We start from the raw sequence: 21,067 nt of genomic DNA, 5'->3' as shown, positions 1-21,067 counted from the left end.
CCCGCCCAACTAGCATCGAGGAGGGACATTCTCTTATCCGCAGGTGTGCACCACGAGAAGTCAAAACAGTACATTTCCTCCTCTCAGTAGGCATCTGAGCAGGCTCAGCTCTGCTGTTCATCTCATTTAGACACTCTGCCAGCACATCGTGGCCTTGAGCAAGCTCCGTGAAGCCGCTTGTAAAGACTGCTGCATTTCCCTCCCCCCCCCTTCTTCAAAAACAGTCCTGAAAAATCTCAGCGTCTCAGTTAGTGAAATAACATCATTTAGTATAGAATCGAACTTCGTGGTCTTCTCGCCCAGGGGTCAAGAGTCTAGAATACAAAGCTGCTTATGAGTCTGGGTTCTAGGGCCTCTTCTTGTAGGCCTCTCCCAGATTAAACCAGCCATCTTTACTCTTTGTTAACCCTTTTCAGCAGCAGATTAACAGGGGTCATCCCACGAAGCTGATGAATGGGAGATTCAGGACAGATAAAGGGACTTCTTCACGTAGTTTAACGTAGTTAAATGATGGAACTCGCTACCACAGGATGTGGTGATGGCCACCAATTTGGATGGCTTTAAAAATGGGCTGGACAAATTCCTGGAGGGAAAGGCTATCAGTGGCTACTAGTCCTGATGGCTATGTGCTCCCTCCAGTACCAGAGGCAGTTAGCCTATGTGCACCAGTTGCTGGGGAACGTGGGCGGGTGTTGCGCTCATGCCCTGCTTGCTGGTTCCTGGTTGACAGCTGGCCACTGTGTGAACAGAATGCTGGACTAGATGGACCCTTGATCTGATCCAGCAGGGCTCTTCTTATGTTCTTCAGTCAAGTCATGACTAACTGAAGTGCCATTGATTTCAACACAAGGACTCTTAAGTATGACTAAATCCGGATCCAACTCGTTGTATGGAAGCAAGTCCAGATTGATCTGCCGGGGACGGCCATTCATTCAGACTGCAATAAAGGTTTGTAATCTGGCTAATTGTTGGCTCATTGAATTCCCTAAAGTTGCACACTGTTTTAACGGTTGTATTTAGATTTTCTAGTTGGTATTAGCTTGTTTAATGGTTTAATATGCTCATAGCTGTTTAAATTATTTATTGTTTTATACTGTTTAAATTGATTTTATCTGTATGCCACCCTGAGATCTTAGTGATATAGGGCGGGATGTTGTTGTTGTTGTTCAGTCATTCAGTCGTGTCTGACTCTTCGTGACCCCATGGACCACAGCACGCCAGGCCTTCCTGTCTGGCGCTCTCTCCCGGAGCGCGCTCAAGTCCATATTCATTGCATCAGTGATGCTATCCAGCCATCTCATCCTCTGCCGTCCCCTTCTTCTTTTGCCTTCAGGCTTTCCCAGCATCAGGGTCTTTTCCAGAGAGTTTTCTCTTCGCATTAGGTGGCCAAAATATTTGAGCTTCAGCTTCAGCATCTGTCCTTCCAGTGAGCACTCAGGGTTGATTTCCTTTAGGATGGACTGATTTGACATTCTTGCAGTCCAGGGGACTCGTAAGAGTCTTCTCCAGCACCACAGTTCAAAAGCACTGATTCTTCGACGCTCAGCCTTCCTTATAGTCCAGCTCTCACAGCCATACGTTATTACTTCCCTTTTTTCCTCAGCGACTTGTAAAGCCTCATCGGACAGCCACTTGGCTTTCTTGCATTTCTTTTTCTTTGGGATGGATTTAGTTGCTGCCTCCTGAACAATGTTACGGACCTCCGTCCATAGTTCCTCAGGCACTCTGTCTATCAGGTCTAATCCCTTAAATCTATTCCTCACCTCCACTGTATATTCATAAGGGATATGATTTAGGTCATACCTGAATGGTTTAGTGGTTTTCTCTACGTTCTTCAATTTAAGCCGAAATTTTGCAACAAGAAGCTCATGATCTGAGCCACAGTCAGCTCCTGGTCTTGTTTTTACTGACTGTATGGAGCTTCTCCATCTTTGGCTGCAAAGGACATAATCAATCTGATTTCGATATTGACCATCTGGTGACGTCCATGTGTAGAGTCGCCTCTTGTGCTGTTGGAAAAGAGTGTTTGCGTGTCAGCGTGTTCTCTTGGCAAAACTCTATTAGCCTTTGTCCTGCTTCATTTTGTACACCAAGGCCATGCTTGCCTGTTATCCCGGTGATTTCTTGACTTCCTACTTTAGCATTCCAATCCCCTATGATGAAGAGGACATCTTTTTTTGGTGTTAGTTCTAGAAGATGTTGTAGGTCTTCATAGAACCAATCAGACTCAGCTTCTTCGGCCTCAGTGGTTGGGGCATAGACTTGAATTACTGTGATGTTGAATGGTTTGCCTTGGATTCGTACTGAGATCATTCTATCGTTTTTAAGATTGTACCCCAGTACTGCTTTTCCCACCCTTTTGTTGACTATGAGTGCTACTCCATTTCTTCTAAGGGATTCTTGCCCACAGCAGTAGATATGATGGTCACCTGAATTAAATTCGCCCATGCCTGTCCATTTGAGTTCGCTGATTCCCAAGATGTCGATGTTCAATCTTGCCATCTCATGTTTGACCACCTCCAGCTTACCTTGATTCATTGATCTGACATTCCAGGTTCCTAAACAATATTGTTCTTTACAGCATCGGATTTTCTTTTCACCACCAGACACATCCACAGCTGAGTGTCCTTTCGGCTTTGGCCCAGCCGCTTCACTCTTTCTGGCGCTACTTGGAAATACCCTCTGCTCTTCCCCAGTAGCATATTGGACACCTTCAGACCTGAGGGGCTCATCTTCCGGCGTCATCTCTTTTAGCCTTGTGATACGTTCCATGGGGTTTTCTTGGCAAGAATACTGGAGTGGGTTGCCATTTCCTTCTCCAGTGGACCACATTTTGTCAGAACTCTCCACCATGACCTGTCCGTCTTGGGTGGCCCTGCACACATAGCTTATGGCTTCACTGAGTTACGCAAGCCCCTTTGCCACAACAAGGAAGTGATCCATGAAGGGGATAGGGCGGGATACAATTTTTTAAAATAAATAAATTGTCTGTGTGCTGTTGGAAACGTAACTTTATCAAGATTCCTTTGTGCAGGGAGGAAAACAGACAGGAATGCCTTTCTTGGAGGGAATGGCTGGCTGAAACCCTAAACAGGAGCACTCCTGCTAGGAGGGAGGATATACCACAACATTTTATTGCCGATCCTACTTGGTGTTTTTCTCAAATTAACTTGAAGGGCACAATCCTATGTTTTTAGACAGAGAGATGTCCTACAGCTCCCAGCATTGCCTAACCAGCAATGCAAGATTCCAGCCAGCAATGCAAAATTATCAAGATTCCTTTGTGCAAAACTGTATTTAAGTTGGGCCTGAGCTCCTGGAAATACAGAGCTTTCTTCTGCAGTGCAAGGACTGATCATTCTGCTCCTTGCCCCCCCCCCAGCCCGCCTGCCCATCAGAGCACAGATAACAAACTGGACATCTGCTGAAATTGCTGCCTCCTGGTTCCTGATCCCCAGTTAACCCCTTCCTTGCTCTGTGATGTTTCCTGGTAGCAAGCATGTAGCAGGAAAGTCCCAAGATTCCAATATGAGAAACTGTGAACTCTCTGTCCATGGGGTAATATCTGCAATTACCATGTTGCCGTCATCATCTGATAAAACAGACCTTGATTCATTTGTGAAGCTTCCAGGGGAGCATTGTGGCTGAGACCAAACTGGGTGATACGGAAGTCCTATTTGAATCCAGGAACTGCCTTCTACTGAATCAAAGTGCTGCTCCGTCTAGTCCAGAATATTTTCCTCCAACTGGCAGCTACTCTACAAGCACTCGGATAGTGGCCTTTCTCAGTCACACTACCTGCGCTGCATTTTATTTTATTTTTTACTGGAGTTGCCAGGGACTAAATTTGGAAACTGTTGCATGCAAAGCAGCGGTCCTCTACCACTGAGCGACGTTACGGGCCCACATTTTGCATCCAGGTGCGGGCATTTGGATACATGGCGGACACATGTGTGTGAGTGAGCCAGCCATCCTAAAGGGAAACGCTCAAGCAGTTTCATAAGAACTTAAGAAGAGTCCTGCTGAATCACACCAAGGGTCCATCTAGTCCAGCAGTCTGTTCACACAGTGGCCAAACAGCTGCCCACAGGAAACCCACAAGCAGGACAGGATTGCAACAGCACCCTCCCACCCATGTTCCAGAGCAACTGGTGTACACAGGCATACTGCCTCTGATACTGGAAGTAGCATAGCATCATCAGGACTAGTAGCTACTGATAGCCTTCTCCTTCAGGAATTCGTCTAACTCCCTTTTAAAGCCATCCAAATTGGCGGCCATCACCACATCTCGCAGTAGCGAATGCCATAGTCTGACTATGCGCTGTGTGAAGACGTCCTTCCTTTGATCTGTCCTGAATCTCCCACCAGTCAGCTTCATGGGAGGACCCCATTGGGTTCTAGTACTGTGAGTATATTATGAGTATTATTATCTAGTATTATTCCTCTGCACACACGTGCACCTCATCCCTGCAAGTCCCCGTTTGCATGTTATCCTGGAAGCAGAACATGTTCGTGCTTCCCTTCTGGGTGCTCCGAAGGTTGACACAACCAATAAGCAGATTTGGAATTGTTTGTGCTGTTCTAGCCAGTTGAAATGTCTTCCACTCGCTGTTTAGACAGGAGAGGAGGAAGAGGCAAACTTCACTGGGAGACGTCCCAAGCACCAGAAGAGCAGAACATCACGCATGCTTGCACCCGGCCCAAAGTGATGTGCTGCGCTCCGCTCTCCCGGCTGTATTTGTTCCTTGCTGCCATGGTTAACTGCTGCAGAAGGCAAGCAGTATTCTTGTCATACCGTAACAGAGATGGCAGAGGCCGGGGTGGGAGGAGGGACGTATATTGGCACGGCTCTGTGCTTTGCCAGTTTCAATCAATGGATGATCTGGACCTAGAACCTAATTTGAAATTAACTCATGTTATCATATTGGGTCCCTTCAGGGGGAACAAAAGGTGGCATATAAATGCAATCAATCAATATTCCAAAGGCTGCCACTCAGGTGAAGATGGGGGGGGGGGGCCAGAATGGAAGAGACACAGATCTGCCAAGCTGAACTCCGAACAGACCCTACTTGGCCAGCCGGTGACAGGCGGCCTGATCCTATGCAAGTTAACTCAGAAGTAAGTCCCACTTTGTTGCAGGAGATTTAGAGCGCAATCCTATGCAGGTTTAGACAGAAAATCTCCTACAACTTCCAGCAGTCCCCAGCCAGCATGCTGAGAATTGTAGGACATTTTTCTGTCTAAACCTGCACAGGATTGTACCCTTACTCATTAGTAAATTAGTCCAAAGTGACCAATTCACTAGCAGGTTCTCAAATTCTCTGCCACCAGCAAACCTTTGCTGCATCAACTTCTCTCTCCCACAAAACTCTGACATGCTGCAGAAGTTCTGGAGTGCGCATTTAAAGTGCACATATTCTAGAGTGCGCATTCAGTTCACGAAGGTCTCACTGTCACCCCACATCCACAAAAGGTGGAGAACACATTCAAGCACCACCCAGCTAAGCTGCACATTGCAAGAGAAGATCAGGAGAGCAAATGGGAGCTTGTCTGCTGCAGCTGATCTTCCCTCGCCATTTTAATACCCTGGTCCTGAGTAAATGCTCCCAGGGTGGCCATCATACAAAACCACTCCTTTGCATGTGTACTTGAAACTATGGACCAAACCAGATGTGAATCCCACAGAGTTATTCTCAGATTGCTGTTCAAAGTAAGAGGCACCACAGCCATTCATTTCGTCGGGTTACGACACATGGAACTCTCCTGAAGATCAGACCGTAAGTACGCAAAGGACTATAGCCATGGGCACTGCTAGGCATTTAAAAGATTCGGGGCAGAGGCCAATAAGCGACAGATCTGCATAAAATGTGCATATGCTAATTTCTATTTATATATGCAAATTTAGAAAGAATGACTCGGATTTATTTGAATTTCACAGGAGCCAAGTCATCTCAAATGAAATAAATTCTACAATGAATTTGCACCCCAACCCAGATCAGCCCTGACCAGCAGGAAAAGTTTTTTCTAAACTTAATTGCCACGCAGGGGAAAGATTTTTGGAGGGTGTGTTTTGCAGTATGCGGGAAGAGAGTTAGCCCTTCCCTTCCGAGCTGCAACCCCCTTGACCATTCCCATGTGCCTGGCAATGAAGCTGAGGGGGGAAAGCCCTTTCCATTGGTACCAATAGACCCTCAGGGCTCTGTAATATTTCTGTGATCCGGGCCCCTGGGAAATAGATTTGGGGATGGGGTCTCTGTCTCACGGGTCCTGGCCGAGCAGCACTCCTGACTGCAGCTAACCAGTGTGCAGTTGTTATCCTTCCAATGTAATTTGGGGCATTCCTGCCCCATGAAGGTGAAGTCAGAAACCAGGTCATGGGTTACATGGGAGAAATCTACAACACATTTCCCCCCACATTACTGTTACCCCAGTTTCTGGGAGGAGGGGGAGGCGGAGGAGGTGATGCTCACACGATGTGTAACCACCATTGTGACAGCCCTTCACATAGGACCTGGGCACTTTGACATTTACTCTGTGCCACAGAAAAGGAGGAACAGTGTTAAGATGTCACTGAGCCGAGCTTTACTAATATACACACACACACACACACACAAATATGGGGGGGGCGGGAGAAGGAATTGTCTGCTGTGCAAGGTTTTTACTTCTCTTGCCGCTTCCTCTTGGTAGACAAGGGCAATGGCTCAGGTTTCCTTGGCTTGTCAGCAAGGATGCTGCGTGGGATCATCAGAAACGACAATCGATAGGAAATGGAAACATTGGCGAGAAGAACGGGTGAAAGTCGGAGCCTCTTCTGAGTCAATGGGATGAGGTGCTCCCATCCTCCTGCCCCGCACAGAACTGGAGAGAAGAAAAGCGGATACATGCTCACATGGCCAAGAGCAGATTTCCCTAACTGGAAAGGCCACCATGGCCATTCTCGCTGCTGGGATTACACCAGTGGAGGCTGGTGGCTCCAGTGTCAGTGGGCCGGTGAATCCTCTGGGTTTCAGTCAGAACCACTCAGAACTCTACAGGACCTCTCCAAGGTGTGAAGCACTTGGATAGCTCCTTTAGAGCCCTGACCGGTTCTGCTTCACACCTTGGGAGAGCTCCTTTAGAATTCTGACTGGTTCTGAGTGAAACCCGGAGCGGATTCTCCACCCCACTGGCATCAGAGCCACCAGCCTCCACTGGATTACACCAAAGTGGTTCCCACACCCTTAATTGCCAAGACAAGATATAGTGGCCTTTCGCCATAGAGCTGCAGGCAGTGACCCCCTCTCGTCATCCACAGGGAATCAGAAGTGGGACCTGCAACAAAATGTTGCAGCATCCTCCCTCCTGACACGAATACTCCTACTGAGGCTTTCAGCAACCCATTCCCTAGGAGCAGGGCATCCCCGCCCGTGAGTTTCATCCCCCCCATGTGTTTATCAGAGCCCTTAGTTGGGGGGGGGGAGGAACTCTGCCAATACTCAGCTCCATTTTGATTTCTTTAAATCATTACTTCCCGTGCATTGGAGCTGGCTATGGCTATGTTTACTCAGTAGGGTGAGAATGCACTCTGCACATGCTCAATTTTTGGAGGGAAGCCTTACACCAACCTGTTGACTACATCAGGGGCGGCTCTTAACGGGGAAGGGCATGTCCTCTCTGCACACGCTTCGAGCCATTAATAATAATAATAATAATAATAATAATAATGGCATTTTAGTTTTTCAGCTTGTTTCTATTTGGTACTGTATTTTTTAAAAATTGCGCTGCTGCTAGCTTCAACTTGGCTATTTTATATTGTAGTTTTAAACTTTTCGATTGAGCTTTATCATCTGTGTTCTATTGTTTCGTATTTTGTGGTTTTGATGGTTGCGAACCGCCCCGACAGCTTTGGCTCTTGGGAGGTATAAAAATGTAATAAATAAATAAAAGTAATAATGATAATGCTGCTGCTGCTGCTGCTAATAATAATAATAGTGGCTTCACACGGGCCAGGGCTAGCTCTAATTGGGCACACACTCTGCCCATGCTCAGAGGCACCTTTGGAAAAAAGACACACACCAGTTCATCACATTATGACAGCAGCTTCACATGGGCCAGGGCTAGCTCTAATTGGGCACACACTCTGCCCATGCTCAGAGGCACCTTTGGAAAAAAGACACACACCAGTTCATCACATTATTATGATGATGATAGCAGCTTCACACGGGCCAAGGCACGCTCCAATTAGGCACACACTCTGCCCATGCTCAGAGGCACCTTTGGAAAAGACGCACACCCCGGTTCGCCACACGACGATGCGGGTAGCGGCGTCACACGGGCCGCGGCTCGCTGTCACTGGGCGCCCACTCTGCCCATGCTCAGAGGCGCCGTTGGAACAGAGAGACGCCCGCCCACCCCGGCTCGTCACAGGGCCTCTCCTCCTCCGCCCGCCGGGCCCTTTAAACCCCTTTCGCCGAGCGAGTGGGAGGAGACGGGGCCGCCGCGTCCTCGCCGCTGCCGCGCGCCGCTCCGCTGGCGGCGGCTCCCGCGCCGTCCCGCCCGTCCGCATCCGGAGGCCGCCGGGCGAGGAGCGGAGCCCGGGCGGGCGCTTGGCCGGCCGGCGGGTCGCCCCTCCCGCGCCTCTCCAAGCCGGTAAGCGCTGCGCCGCCGCCGCGCCGGCTGCCTCCCGCGCGGGTGGGGCGCAGAACGCGCCTCCCGCCCCCGCGCGAAGTACTGCTCTTCGCGCACGGGGGGCCCCTCGAAGAGCGGCTGCCCCGAAAAAGCCCCCCCGCCCCGCGCGCGCTGCGTCGGGCATCTCGCCGCTTGCGCTGCGGCGCGTCGGCGCGCGTCTCTGGGCTCCGCGGGGGCGCCTGGCCGCGACCGGCTGGCGGGGCTCGCGGGGCGGGTCTGCTCGGGAGGAAGCCGCGCTGTGGCCACCCGGGCTTGCCCCCTGCGGCGTGTGCGTGAGAGAGAAGCGCCGCAGCCCTAAGAGGTGTGGAGGGGTGGCGGGCGCGCGCGCGCGCCTGTGTTAGGGGTTGTGCAGCTGCGTGGGGAGGCACAACCTGGCTTGCAAATGGCCTTGCCTCCCTAGGTTCATGAGTTGGTGCCGGTGTGTGTGTGTTTTGCACGTGGGCGTGCGTGTGTGTATACACGTCTGTGTGCGTGTGTTGGGGTTTGTGCAGCTGCGTGGGGAGGCACAACCTGGCTTGCAAATGGCCTTGCCTCCCTAGGTTCATGAGTTGGTGCCGGTGTGTGTTTTTGCATGTGTGCGTGTGTGTATACACGTCTGTGTGCGTGTGTTGGGGTTTGTGCAGCTGCGTGGGGAGGCACAACCTGGCTTGCAAATGGCCTTGCCTCCCTAGGTTCATGAGTTGGTGCCGGTGTGTGTGTGTTTTGCACGTGGGCGTGCGTGTGTGTATACACGTCTGTGTGCGTGTGTTGGGGTTTGTGCAGCTGCGTGGGGAGGCACAACCTGGCTTGCAAATGGCCTTGCCTCCCTAGGTTCATGAGTTGGTGCCGGTGTGTGTGTGTTTTGCACGTGGGCGTGCGTGTGTGTATACACGTCTGTGTGCGTGTGTTGGGGTTTGTGCAGCTGCGTGGGGAGGCACAACCTGGCTTGCAAATGGCCTTGCCTCCCTAGGTTCATGAGTTGGTGCCGGTGTGTGTTTTGCACGTGGGCGTGCGTGTGTGTATACACGTCTGTGTGCGTGTGTTGGGGTTTGTGCAGCTGCGTGGGGAGGCACAACCTGGCTTGCAAATGGCCTTGCCTCCCTAGGTTCATGAGTTGGTGCCGGTGTGTGTGTGTTTTGCACGTGGGCGTGCGTGTGTGTATACACGTCTGTGTGCGTGTGTTGGGGTTTGTGCAGCTGCGTGGGGAGGCACAACCTGGCTTGCAAATGGCCTTGCCTCCCTAGGTTCATGAGTTGGTGCCGGTGTGTGTGTGTTTTGCACGTGGGCGTGCGTGTGTGTATACACGTCTGTGTGCGTGTGTTGGGGTTTGTGCAGCTGCGTGGGGAGGCACAACCTGGCTTGCAAATGGCCTTGCCTCCCTAGGTTCATGAGTTGGTGCCGGTGTGTGTGTGTTTTGCACGTGGGCGTGCGTGTGTGTATACACGTCTGTGTGCGTGTGTTGGGGTTTGTGCAGCTGCGTGGGGAGGCACAACCTGGCTTGCAAATGGCCTTGCCTCCCTAGGTTCATGAGTTGGTGCCGGTGTGTGTGTGTTTTGCACGTGGGCGTGCGTGTGTGTATACACGTCTGTGTGCGTGTGTTGGGGTTTGTGCAGCTGCGTGGGGAGGCACAACCTGGCTTGCAAATGGCCTTGCCTCCCTAGGTTCATGAGTTGGTGCCGGTGTGTGTTTTGCACGTGGGCGTGCGTGTGTGTATACACGTCTGTGTGCGTGTGTTGGGGTTTGTGCAGCTGCGTGGGGAGGCACAACCTGGCTTGCAAATGGCCTTGCCTCCCTAGGTTCATGAGTTGGTGCCGGTGTGTGTGTGTTTTGCACGTGGGCGTGCGTGTGTGTATACACGTCTGTGTGCGTGTGTTGGGGTTTGTGCAGCTGCGTGGGGAGGCACAACCTGGCTTGCAAATGGCCTTGCCTCCCTAGGTTCATGAGTTGGTGCCGGTGTGTGTTTTGCACGTGGGCGTGCGTGTGTGTATACACGTCTGTGTGCGTGTGTTGGGGTTTGTGCAGCTGCGTGGGGAGGCACAACCTGGCTTGCAAATGGCCTTGCCTCCCTAGGTTCATGAGTTGGTGCCGGTGTGTGTGTGTTTTGCACGTGGGCGTGCGTGTGTGTATACACGTCTGTGTGCGTGTGTTGGGGTTTGTGCAGCTGCGTGGGGAGGCACAACCTGGCTTGCAAATGGCCTTGCCTCCCTAGGTTCATGAGTTGGTGCCGGTGTGTGTGTGTTTTGCACGTGGGCGTGCGTGTGTGTATACACGTCTGTGTGCGTGTGTTGGGGTTTGTGCAGCTGCGTGGGGAGGCACAACCTGGCTTGCAAATGGCCTTGCCTCCCTAGGTTCATGAGTTGGTGCCGGTGTGTGTGTGTTTTGCACGTGGGCGTGCGTGTGTGTATACACGTCTGTGTGCGTGTGTTGGGGTTTGTGCAGCTGCGTGGGGAGGCACAACCTGGCTTGCAAATGGCCTTGCCTCCCTAGGTTCATGAGTTGGTGCCGGTGTGTGTTTTGCACGTGGGCGTGCGTGTGTGTATACACGTCTGTGTGCGTGTGTTGGGGTTTGTGCAGCTGCGTGGGGAGGCACAACCTGGCTTGCAAATGGCCTTGCCTCCCTAGGTTCATGAGTTGGTGCCGGTGTGTGTGTGTTTTGCACGTGGGCGTGCGTGTGTGTATACACGTCTGTGTGCGTGTGTTGGGGTTTGTGCAGCTGCGTGGGGAGGCACAACCTGGCTTGCAAATGGCCTTGCCTCCCTAGGTTCATGAGTTGGTGCCGGTGTGTGTGTGTTTTGCACGTGGGCGTGCGTGTGTGTATACACGTCTGTGTGCGTGTGTTGGGGTTTGTGCAGCTGCGTGGGGAGGCACAACCTGGCTTGCAAATGGCCTTGCCTCCCTAGGTTCATGAGTTGGTGCCGGTGTGTGTGTGTTTTGCACGTGGGCGTGCGTGTGTGTATACACGTCTGTGTGCGTGTGTTGGGGTTTGTGCAGCTGCGTGGGGAGGCACAACCTGGCTTGCAAATGGCCTTGCCTCCCTAGGTTCATGAGTTGGTGCCGGTGTGTGTGTGTTTTGCACGTGGGCGTGCGTGTGTGTATACACGTCTGTGTGCGTGTGTTGGGGTTTGTGCAGCTGCGTGGGGAGGCACAACCTGGCTTGCAAATGGCCTTGCCTCCCTAGGTTCATGAGTTGGTGCCGGTGTGTGTTTTTGCATGTGTGCGTGTGTGTATACACGTCTGTGTGCGTGTGTTAGGGGTTGTGCAGCTGCGTGGGGAGGCACAACCTGGCTTGCAAATGGCCTTGCCTCCCTAGGTTCATGAGTTGGTGCCGGTGTGTGTTTTTGCATGTGTGCGTGTGTGTATACACGTCTGTGTGCGTGTGTTAGGGGTTGTGCAGCTGCGTGGGGAGGCACAACCTGGCTTGCAAATGGCCTTGCCTCCCTAGGTTCATGAGTTGGTGCCGGTGTGTGTTTTTGCATGTGTGCGTGTGTGTATACACGTCTGTGTGCGTGTGTTAGGGTTTGTGCAGCTGCGTGGGGAGGCACAACCTGGCTTGCAAATGGCCTTGCCTCCCTGAGGTTCATGAGTTGGTGCTGGTGTGTGTGTGTTTTGCACGTGGGCGTGTGTGTATACACGTCTGTGTGCGTGTGTTAGGGTTTGTGCAGCTGCATGGGAAGGCACAACCTGGCTTGCAAATGGCCTTGCCTCCCCGGGGTTCATGAGTTGGTGCCGGTGTGTTTTTTTTGCACGTGGGCGTGTGTGTATACACATCTGTGTGCGTGTGTTAGGGTTTGTGCAGCTGCATGGGAAGGCACAACCTGGCTTGCAAATGGCCTTGCCTCCCTAGGTTCATGAGTTGGTGCTGGTGTGTGTGTGTTTTGCACGTGGGCGTGTGTGTATACACGTCTGTGTGCGTGTGTTAGGGTTTGTGCAGCTGCGTGGGGAGGCACAACCTGGCTTGCAAATGGCCTTGCCTCCCTAGGTTCATGAGTTGGTGCCGGTGTGTTTTTTTTTTTTGCACGTGGGCATGTGTTAGGGTTTGTGCAGCTACATGGGAAGGCACAACCTGGCTTGCAAATGGCCTTGCCTCCCTGAGGTTCATGAGTTGGTGCTGGTGTGTGTTTTTGCACACGTGGGCGTGTGTGTGTGTGTGTGTGTGTTGGTAGGTGGGTCAGATATTTAGGGGAAGGGGCCCTCCTTTTCTTTCCTCCTCTCCACCCTTTGCCACATGGCTGGTTTTGGGGTTGGTTGGCTGGTTTTTGATTTATTGGTGGTTTCCCCTCTCTTGCTTGCATTCAACGAACGGTGTGTGTGTGTGTGTGTGAGAGAGAGAGAGAGAGAGAGAGAGACAGAGATTCCCTCCCACTCCCGTTCATTTCACATTACGATGCTGCGCACACACATACAGCTAGATCAACATGTCCTTCCTCAGCAACGCTGTGTGAAGCTCTGTTGCAAATATGCCATATTCTATGGATCTGCCAGACCTCGACAGAAGCCCCTTTGTTTTCCATTACGCTACCTGGAAAACGCAACGCAGGCACGCCGCCATCCCCTTGTAATTATTTTGCAAGCAAAGCTGTGGAGGAAGCCTTAAGGGGGGGGGGGCTGCTTTTCTGCTCTTTCTCTCTCCACCTACGCCTGTGTGGGCAGACAGGTGTGAGCCAGGCCGGGCTGCAGAAATTGGGTCTGACCCATGTTGTCACATGACTGTTTGCCACATCTATTGTACAGCCGTTCCGGACCAGTGTGCATGTTTCCCTTCCCGCCTTCCTCTTTCTCAATGGATTTTGCTTTTGGTCCTTATTAATGACTCACAAAAGCCACGTGCTTCTGCCTGGCCCAGCCCTACCATTGGGCAGAGTGAAGCCACTGCTTTAGGCTATTGGTTTGGGGCGTCATGAACAGAGAGCAAACGGTTAGTTATTGTTGTGTTTTTTTGTTTTTTTTTTACTGCCAGGAAGGAGGAGAGGCGTGTGTGGGATTTTCCGCCTCAGCTGCCAAAATAACTTGGCTGGTTTTGGGTACTGTGCACCTTGATGGGGGAGGGAGTATCATTTACTGCTCTACTTCAGGCAGCAAAATATCTCGGGCCACCCCTTTCAGGTATCCCACTGAGTTGCAGGCAATTTCTGTCTGGATGGGAGGCGGAGGAAACCCCTTTAGCCTGATAAGATAGATTGCTGTTTCCTTCGCCCTTTTGCCTCCTTGTTTTCCAATCCCCGCTTCGCTGCATTATTTATTTGCTAGCAAAATGCCTGTCATTATGATGGGTTGGAATATGAGAGGGTGTATTGCAGGGACCGTGCGTGTGTGTGTGTCCGCTTGTGTGTGCATATCTATGTGCTCTGCATGCCAATAGTCTTGCATCCGCTACAGGAGCTGTGTCAAAGGTGGAAGGCACCGTAGTCTTTGCAGCACGGTGACCCCCCAAGCATAGTGCTTTTCTTCTTCCCCTAGGAGTTAACGGTTAATAGGAACCATTAGCTTACAGGGCAAAGCTGTGTTTCGGTTCCCTGCTGGGGTGGGGTGGGGTGGGGTGGGGGGTAAATCAGCTTCCCCAGGGACTGTTGAGCATTCTCTTCTCTGCGCATTCTCATTCTTTGGGCTTAATCGTCCCTTGATACTCTAGTTGGGAGCTGTTTCTATATGGATAGATCTTAATGATTTAATTTGGTAACATGTTTCTGGTATAGTCAACTGGAGTTGGGCCCTGTCTGTGGGGATGGTGAAAGAGAGAGAAAGACAGGCATTTGCTTAGATTTATCCCATAACTATGGGGAGATGGTAGACCAGACAAGGGAGATTCAGGATTGGAGGTGGGCAAGGGGGTTGCTCTTTTCTTTCCAAACCTCAAGATCAGTGGTCTAGCACTTGGCTAGCGAAAAGAAAGACGAGTGTTCAAGATTGATCTTGTCTGCTTGCCATGGATGGATGGATGATGGATCCGCCTCCTCCACCGTTGGGAACGTATTGCTTCTGCCAAATGAGTGCACAGATCTGTGCGTTTTGGTTTATTGCAAACATGGATGCTGAATCTCACTAGTGGCTTCGCCAATCCAGCAGAAATCCCCTTCTTAGTGCTATAATAATTAGTGATGATGCCAGGATTGGAAGGAGGGTATTTATTTATTTACTACATTTCTGTACTGCCCAACAGCCACCGCTCTCGGAGTGGTTCACAACATAGTGATAAAGCCATAAAATGCAAGAACTGTAAGATGTAATGTGAAATGGAGCACAAATTAAAACAGCCACAGAATACAACCAACAGCTGTCAATTGGCAAGGCTGTCAATGGCTACTAGTCCTGATGGTGAAATGCTCCCTCCGGCATCTTCTCGATCATCGCAGAGTGCAGGACCCGGAAGAATGGGCTCAAGTTACAGGAAGCCAGATTCTGGATGAACATCAGAAAAAAATTCCTGACTGTTGGAGCAATACGACAATGGAACCAGTTACCTGGGGAGGTGGTGGGCTCTCCTACACTGGAGGCACTCAAGATGAGGCTGGACAGCCACCTGTCAGGGATGCTCTGACTTGGATTCCTGCATTGAGCAGGGGGTTGGACTCGATGGCCTTGTAGGCCCCTTCCAACCCTACTGTGATTCTATGAGGCAGTATGCCCATGTACACTAGTTGCTGGGGAACATGGGTGGGGTGCTGTTGCAGTCATGTCTCACTTGTGGGTTTCTGGTGGACAGCTGGTTGGCCACTGTGGGATCAGAATGCTGGACTAGATGGACACTTGGTCTGATCCAGCAGAGCTCTTCTGTTTTTAGGAGGTGTGCAAGGATCTGAGGCACTAAAAAGCATGGGAAAATAAGTCTCCACCCGACACCGAAAAAACCATGATGTACATAGGTCTTCGAGGATCTCTGGGGAGGTCATTCTGTAACCAGAGTGCTACCACCCTATCTTTAGTAGCCATCTGCCTCGCCTCATTTTGCGGGGGCACTCTGAGGAGGGCTTTTGAAGATGATCTTAGAGTCCAGGCAGATTTTATGGGGGCGGTGCAAGGGGAGACAATCCAGATAACATGGCCCCAGTGCTTTAAAGAATGAAATGAGCGGTTTGAATTGGGCCTGAAAACAGACTGGCAGCCGCCGGGGCAGAAGATTGAGTGTTGGCCTAATATGACCGTATTGGCCAGTCCCAGTTATCAGTCTTGCTCACCTGGCTTGTACTACCTGAAATTTCTGGACTGTTTTCAAAGGCCGGGCCACATATAATGCATTGCAGTAATCCAGATGGGAGCTACTAAAGCATGGGTAAATGTAGCAAGGCTGTCTCTGTCCAGGCCCATTACTGTGCCCAGGCATTGGTTCAGAACATCTACTCCCTCACCTGGATTAGATAAAAAGGGCCTGTAGAGCTGGGTGTCGTCTGCATGTCCGTGATGCCGCAATCCGCATGCCTAGATAAACTCTCCCAGCGGTTCCATGTAGATGTTGAACAGCATGGGGGATAAAATAGAGCTCTGTGGAATCGGATAGCATAACTGCTATGGGGCAGAGCTACAACCCAGACACCCTATCCAGGAAGATGCCATGACTGGTGGTATCAAAGGCCACTGAGAGGTCCAAGAGAACCAACAGGGTCACTGGACCCCTGTCCCTCTCTTGGTAAAGGTCATCCCATAAGATCATAAGAGCTATGCTGGAATCAGACCAAGGGTCCATCTAGTGCAGCATTCTGTTCACACAGTGGCCCACCGCTGTTGACCAGGTACCCACAAGCAGGACATGAGTGCAACAGCACCCTCCTGCCCATATTCCCCAGCAACTGGTGTACATAGGCATACCACCTCGGTAAGGTGACCAAGGCAGTTTCTCTTGCATAACCAGGTCTAAAGCCTGATTTGAAATGGATCTAGAAAATTGGTTTCATCCAGGAGTGCCTGGAGTTGACTGGCAACCAGCTTATAGTCGGTCAGATGTTCCCGGTCCAAGTCAGGTTTCTTCAGGAGTGGCCTCTTTCCAAGAAGCTGGTTCCACCCCTTAAAAAGGAATTTGCAACTACCTGTATCCAGCCAGACATCCCCTCTCTATTATATCTAATAAGCCAAGAACAGCAAGGGTCAAGCGTACAGGTGGTCGGACTTGGGCAAGCTTCTTGTACCCATCCTCAGTTCTCAGTAACTGGAACTCATCCTGTAAAACTGGACCAGACGTACTCTGGGTTCCTCCATTAAAGGAACTGCATTGAATGTGGAGTCAGATGTGACGGATGCGAGCAGTTTTATCGCCAGTGTCTCTCAGAGTTGTCACAGTGTGCTACCAAGGGTGTCTCTACACCTACAGTTTATCGCACATTCATGCTTGGCCACTCACAGACTTTTATGGGCCCATTATGTGACGTCATCCTCCAGTCATCTCATCATTTCCCCCTCCCTATCCTGTGTTATCTTCGAATGGAAAAAATGTGGTATTTTTCCAGTCCGCACAACAGGACCACCATGGCCTGCCCATGTACTTCTCCAATAGGGCAAATAAATCACTGTGTGTTGGCAGCTGTGGGCAGTTGCTTTGGGGTGTTGGGGGTTCAGTCATGATGGCAAAGGCGGTGACAATGAGCTGGGGGGCATGTTGCCTTGCCGCACCTGCGCCATTTCGGGTCCTCACCATTTTCGGCCTGCAGCCCTCAGAACAAGGCAGCAGAGTGGCATTTCACTAGCACGCCCTGATGCACGTTCCTCTGTAGAGTGGGAACGTGGTGGCATCCTGGCTGGCCAGGACACCCTCAGGCCATAATTCCCAGCGGTCAAGTAAATGGCAGAGTAAAAGGCAGAGGCAAAACATGGAATGGGGGGATGTGGAGGCAGGGGGCGCTGTCTACGTGTCAGTCATAGCCCAGCCACCAGTAACGTGTGACGGGAGGGAACAGGGCAGGAACCAGGGAGGAATTATCACGACGCCCCCAGTGCGTATAATGGTTCTTCGTGGAAAGGTGGCAGTGTCTCCGAGCAGCATCGCCACCGCCGTGAAAAGGAAGGAAGCAAAAAATAATGCAGTGAGGACAGCCATCTAAAGAGAATGAGCCAATCCCACAAGGATACCAGATGGGGAAAGCACCGGTATTGATGCCGAATTCTCCACCCGTGCGATGGAGCCCCAAGCGTTCCACCAACTCTCTCGCTGGCTCAGATTGCAACAGGCCATGAACCACTCAGAAAAACTCCGCTAGACGACACTGTGAAGGTTTTCCCAGGGGTGATGGGGGAAAAACGTTTTGCCACCATCGCTGCCACAGGTAAGCTCAGTTATGTGCCGACTCTGACCGAACACAAGTGAGGGCATGAGACTTCCTTCCGCTGCATTCGCACTGTCTCCCCTCTTGCTTCATCACCCTCTGCTCAGGTGTGTACCAAGGAGCTACCCAGCTTTGCATAGAGAGAAGGCACTTGCGTGCGATTGTGACAACTGGCCGGGCCATCTTCGGATCCCACAGTGTGGCAAGGCCTTTCACAGGAGTACCGGGGAATTACCAGCAGGAAACTGCCACAGAGCGCTCCCCCCCCCCCCGGGAATCTTTTGGAATCCATTAGCCTTCGGGGCAGGCCATTTTAATGTGTCTCCCCTACCCCACCCCATTGCAGAGGAAGAACCTAAGAAGAGCCCAGCTGGATCAGACCAAGGGCTCCTCTAGTCTACCATGCTATTTGCAAAGTGGCCAACCAGCTCCCCGAGGGAAACCCACAGGGCTGTTGCAAATCTAAAGCTCAAGAGAAAGAGACCTGACCGAGAGAACGGGAGAGATGTGAAATCCCCCGCTTCCAGACCCCTCTCCTCCTGCCTGGTTGAGAGAACCAACTGCAGAGGGGGTGTCCTGCCACAGGCGCTGGGCCAGTGACTTGTTGGGGCAGGCGTATGGTTGTCACAGCTTCTGTGGATTCGATGGTCTTGGCATGGATGTTGAGAACCCCCGGGACAAGGAGTCCTCAGCACCATCCTAGGAGTCCTCAGCACCAAGTGCAAGGCCATCTCTGTCGGCTCATGCAGGGAGACCGATGGGCAGCGAGGTGGGCGGTACATCAGAATCCCTAATCTGTACCGAGAGCCAAACACGAATTGGCACAAAGACTCTAGACTGGCACTCGAATGGACAGGAAGCCTGGAGAGGGAAGCCCTAAAGACCACAGCAACGCCCCCTGCCCCATCTTCAAGTCCAGTGGCGACTGGTGGCTCCAATGTCAGTGGAGTGGTGAATCCATTCCGGGTTTCAGTCAGAACTAGCCAGAATTCTAAAGGAGCTATGCGAGGCGAGGAAGGACCTTTGATGGCTCCTTTAGAGTTCTCAAAAACAACAATGCTACTGAAGCACAGACCTGGAGAATGATCTGAATCACAATGAAACGTGAGTGTATAACTAGGGGACGCTCCAAAGACAAAACAACAAATTGAGGAACTAATCCGTTCATATCAAACTTCACAGATTATTGTTCCATCACATTTGATGTTTATATCTTTGTACACCACATCTATATCTTTGTAGTGGTTAAGACGTTGAACTGCAGACCGGAAGGTCGGCAGGACAGCAGTTCGAGACCCGAGCGCTGCGTGACGGAGTGCGCTCCCGTCTTCAGTCCCAGCTCCTGCCAACCTAGCGGTTCGAAAGCAAGAAATTGCAGGTAGATAAATAGGTACCTCTTCGGCGGGAAAGGTAACAGCGTTCCGTGCACCTCGGTGTTCAGTCTTGCCGGCCACATGACCACGGAAGCGTCTTCGGACAGCGCTGGCTCTTCGGCTTAGAAGTGGAGATGAGCACCGCACCCTAGAGTCGGACACGACTGGTTGGGGACACCTTTACCTTTTTATGTATTAGTTCAGTAATTTGTTTCTTGCCTTTTGAGTGTCCCCTAATTATAAATTCATGCTTTGTTGTGATTCAGATCATTTTCCAGTTGCGTGCTTCGGTAGCATTACTGTTTGGGGTTTTTGTACAGCTGGTGCCTTATTTTGTTGCGTACCCTTTAGAGTTCTGACTCTAAAGGACTCACTGCCTCACAGCCATCGAAACCACTAGCCTCCCCTGCCCAAATCAATGTTGGTGCTGCACCAAGGACCCAACAAATTCCTCCCAGCTCCCTGGCCCCCTCATCCACAATCAAATCAGGGATGACAGCTGTTTTATTTTGGCCCGACCTGGTACTCAACAACAGCATCTGCAGACCCTGGGGGCAAGCTGATACTAGGGGAAGGACCAGAAAAGGGAACTGGAATAAGATGTCAAATTGCTCTTCTCCTCATTTGGCCTGTTATACTCCCTTCTCCAATGCAAAACCTTCCCCTACCCATAACCACGCTACTAGGGGTGTCCCAATTCTACACACACACCAGGTTAATAAATGAATTTCCCAGGTAGACTGAAGGATTTCTCCCACCAAGCCCATTACAATTATTATATATGCATTTGTAATCGCACCCTTCCTTCAAATAGCTCAGGATGGTGTGCCTAGTGCTCCCCCCCATCATTTTACCTTAACAACAACCCTGCAAGGAAGGTCCGATTAAGAGAGAGTGACTGGGCCAAAGTCACCCCATAAGCTTGATGACTGTATAGAGCTTTGAACCTGGGTCTCTCCAGTCTTAATCCAGTAGTCTTAGCAGCTGTGTTACGCAGGCTCTCTATCGGGCCCAAACTCCAATGACGTTTGGGTCTGGTACATAAGGGCCTTGCGCTGGCATGAGTGTGCATCCCAGCCCTAATGGCGGCACCGTTGCCAGCCGTTCCTGTTGCCATCACCAGGTAAATATGGTGGGGACGGGCCAGGTGGCTTAAATTCCAATAAGGCCACATTATAAGCTGAAGGTGGGTCAAGTGGTGTATGGCGAAGGCCTCCTGAAATTGGTCCATAGTGTTGACCCCAGTGCAGTCTCCAATGTCGGTGGGGCGGAAGCACCTTGGAGGGCTCCTTTAGTGTTCTGACTGGTTCTGAGTGAAACCTGGAGCGGATTCACCGTCCCACTGACATCAGATCCACCATCCTTCGCTGGCTGACACCATGGCTTTATCATTCTTTGAACAAATGCTGCTTAAAGCAGTGGGTGACCTGGTCTACTTTTGGCTTCCTAGTGGTATGCTTTGAAGGAAAGCTGCTTGGCTCTGCCTTGCTTCCTCTTTTGAGACTCGATAATGAAGCCTTTCGGGGGCCCGAGGGGATATTTGACAACTTCTTGTTTTGTTTTGAAGTGTCTGATCCCCGTCATCTCAAACGTAGATTTGAGCAACTTGTTTGCTTTTTAAAAAAAAATTCACTAAAGCCTGATATTCCCAGAAAATACTAGGGCAACTGCCAGATTGCACGTGGAACCTGCCACATCTCTGAAGTGGGAAGGGGCGTAGCTCAGGGGCTGTCCGCATACTTTGCAAGAAGGACTGAGAGAGACGGGAGCAGGCAGAGGGAACATCGTCCGGCTCCATTT

The 21,067-nt window shown here is 51.2% G+C and overlaps 1 protein-coding gene across 1 annotated transcript in view; it reads left to right on the top strand.

Moving 5' to 3' along the window:
* Positions 1-8,469: 8,469 nt before the first annotated feature.
* The window catches only part of SH2B2 (SH2B adaptor protein 2), a 72,740-nt gene continuing 60,142 nt past the window's right edge, over positions 8,470-21,067 (top strand). The window contains exon 1 of the mRNA XM_084822998.1: positions 8,470-8,628. The gene's annotated coding sequence lies outside the window, so the exon portion shown is untranslated. The remainder of the gene's footprint in view (positions 8,629-21,067) is intronic.

This window comes from Heloderma suspectum, chromosome 16 (genome assembly GCF_057233095.1).
Source record: "Heloderma suspectum isolate Gila_16-S chromosome 16, 16-S_ref, whole genome shotgun sequence".
Lineage (NCBI taxonomy): Eukaryota > Metazoa > Chordata > Lepidosauria > Squamata > Helodermatidae > Heloderma > Heloderma suspectum.
Note: the sequence above shows the minus strand (reverse complement) of the source record. Positions and strands in the feature narration are given on the sequence as shown.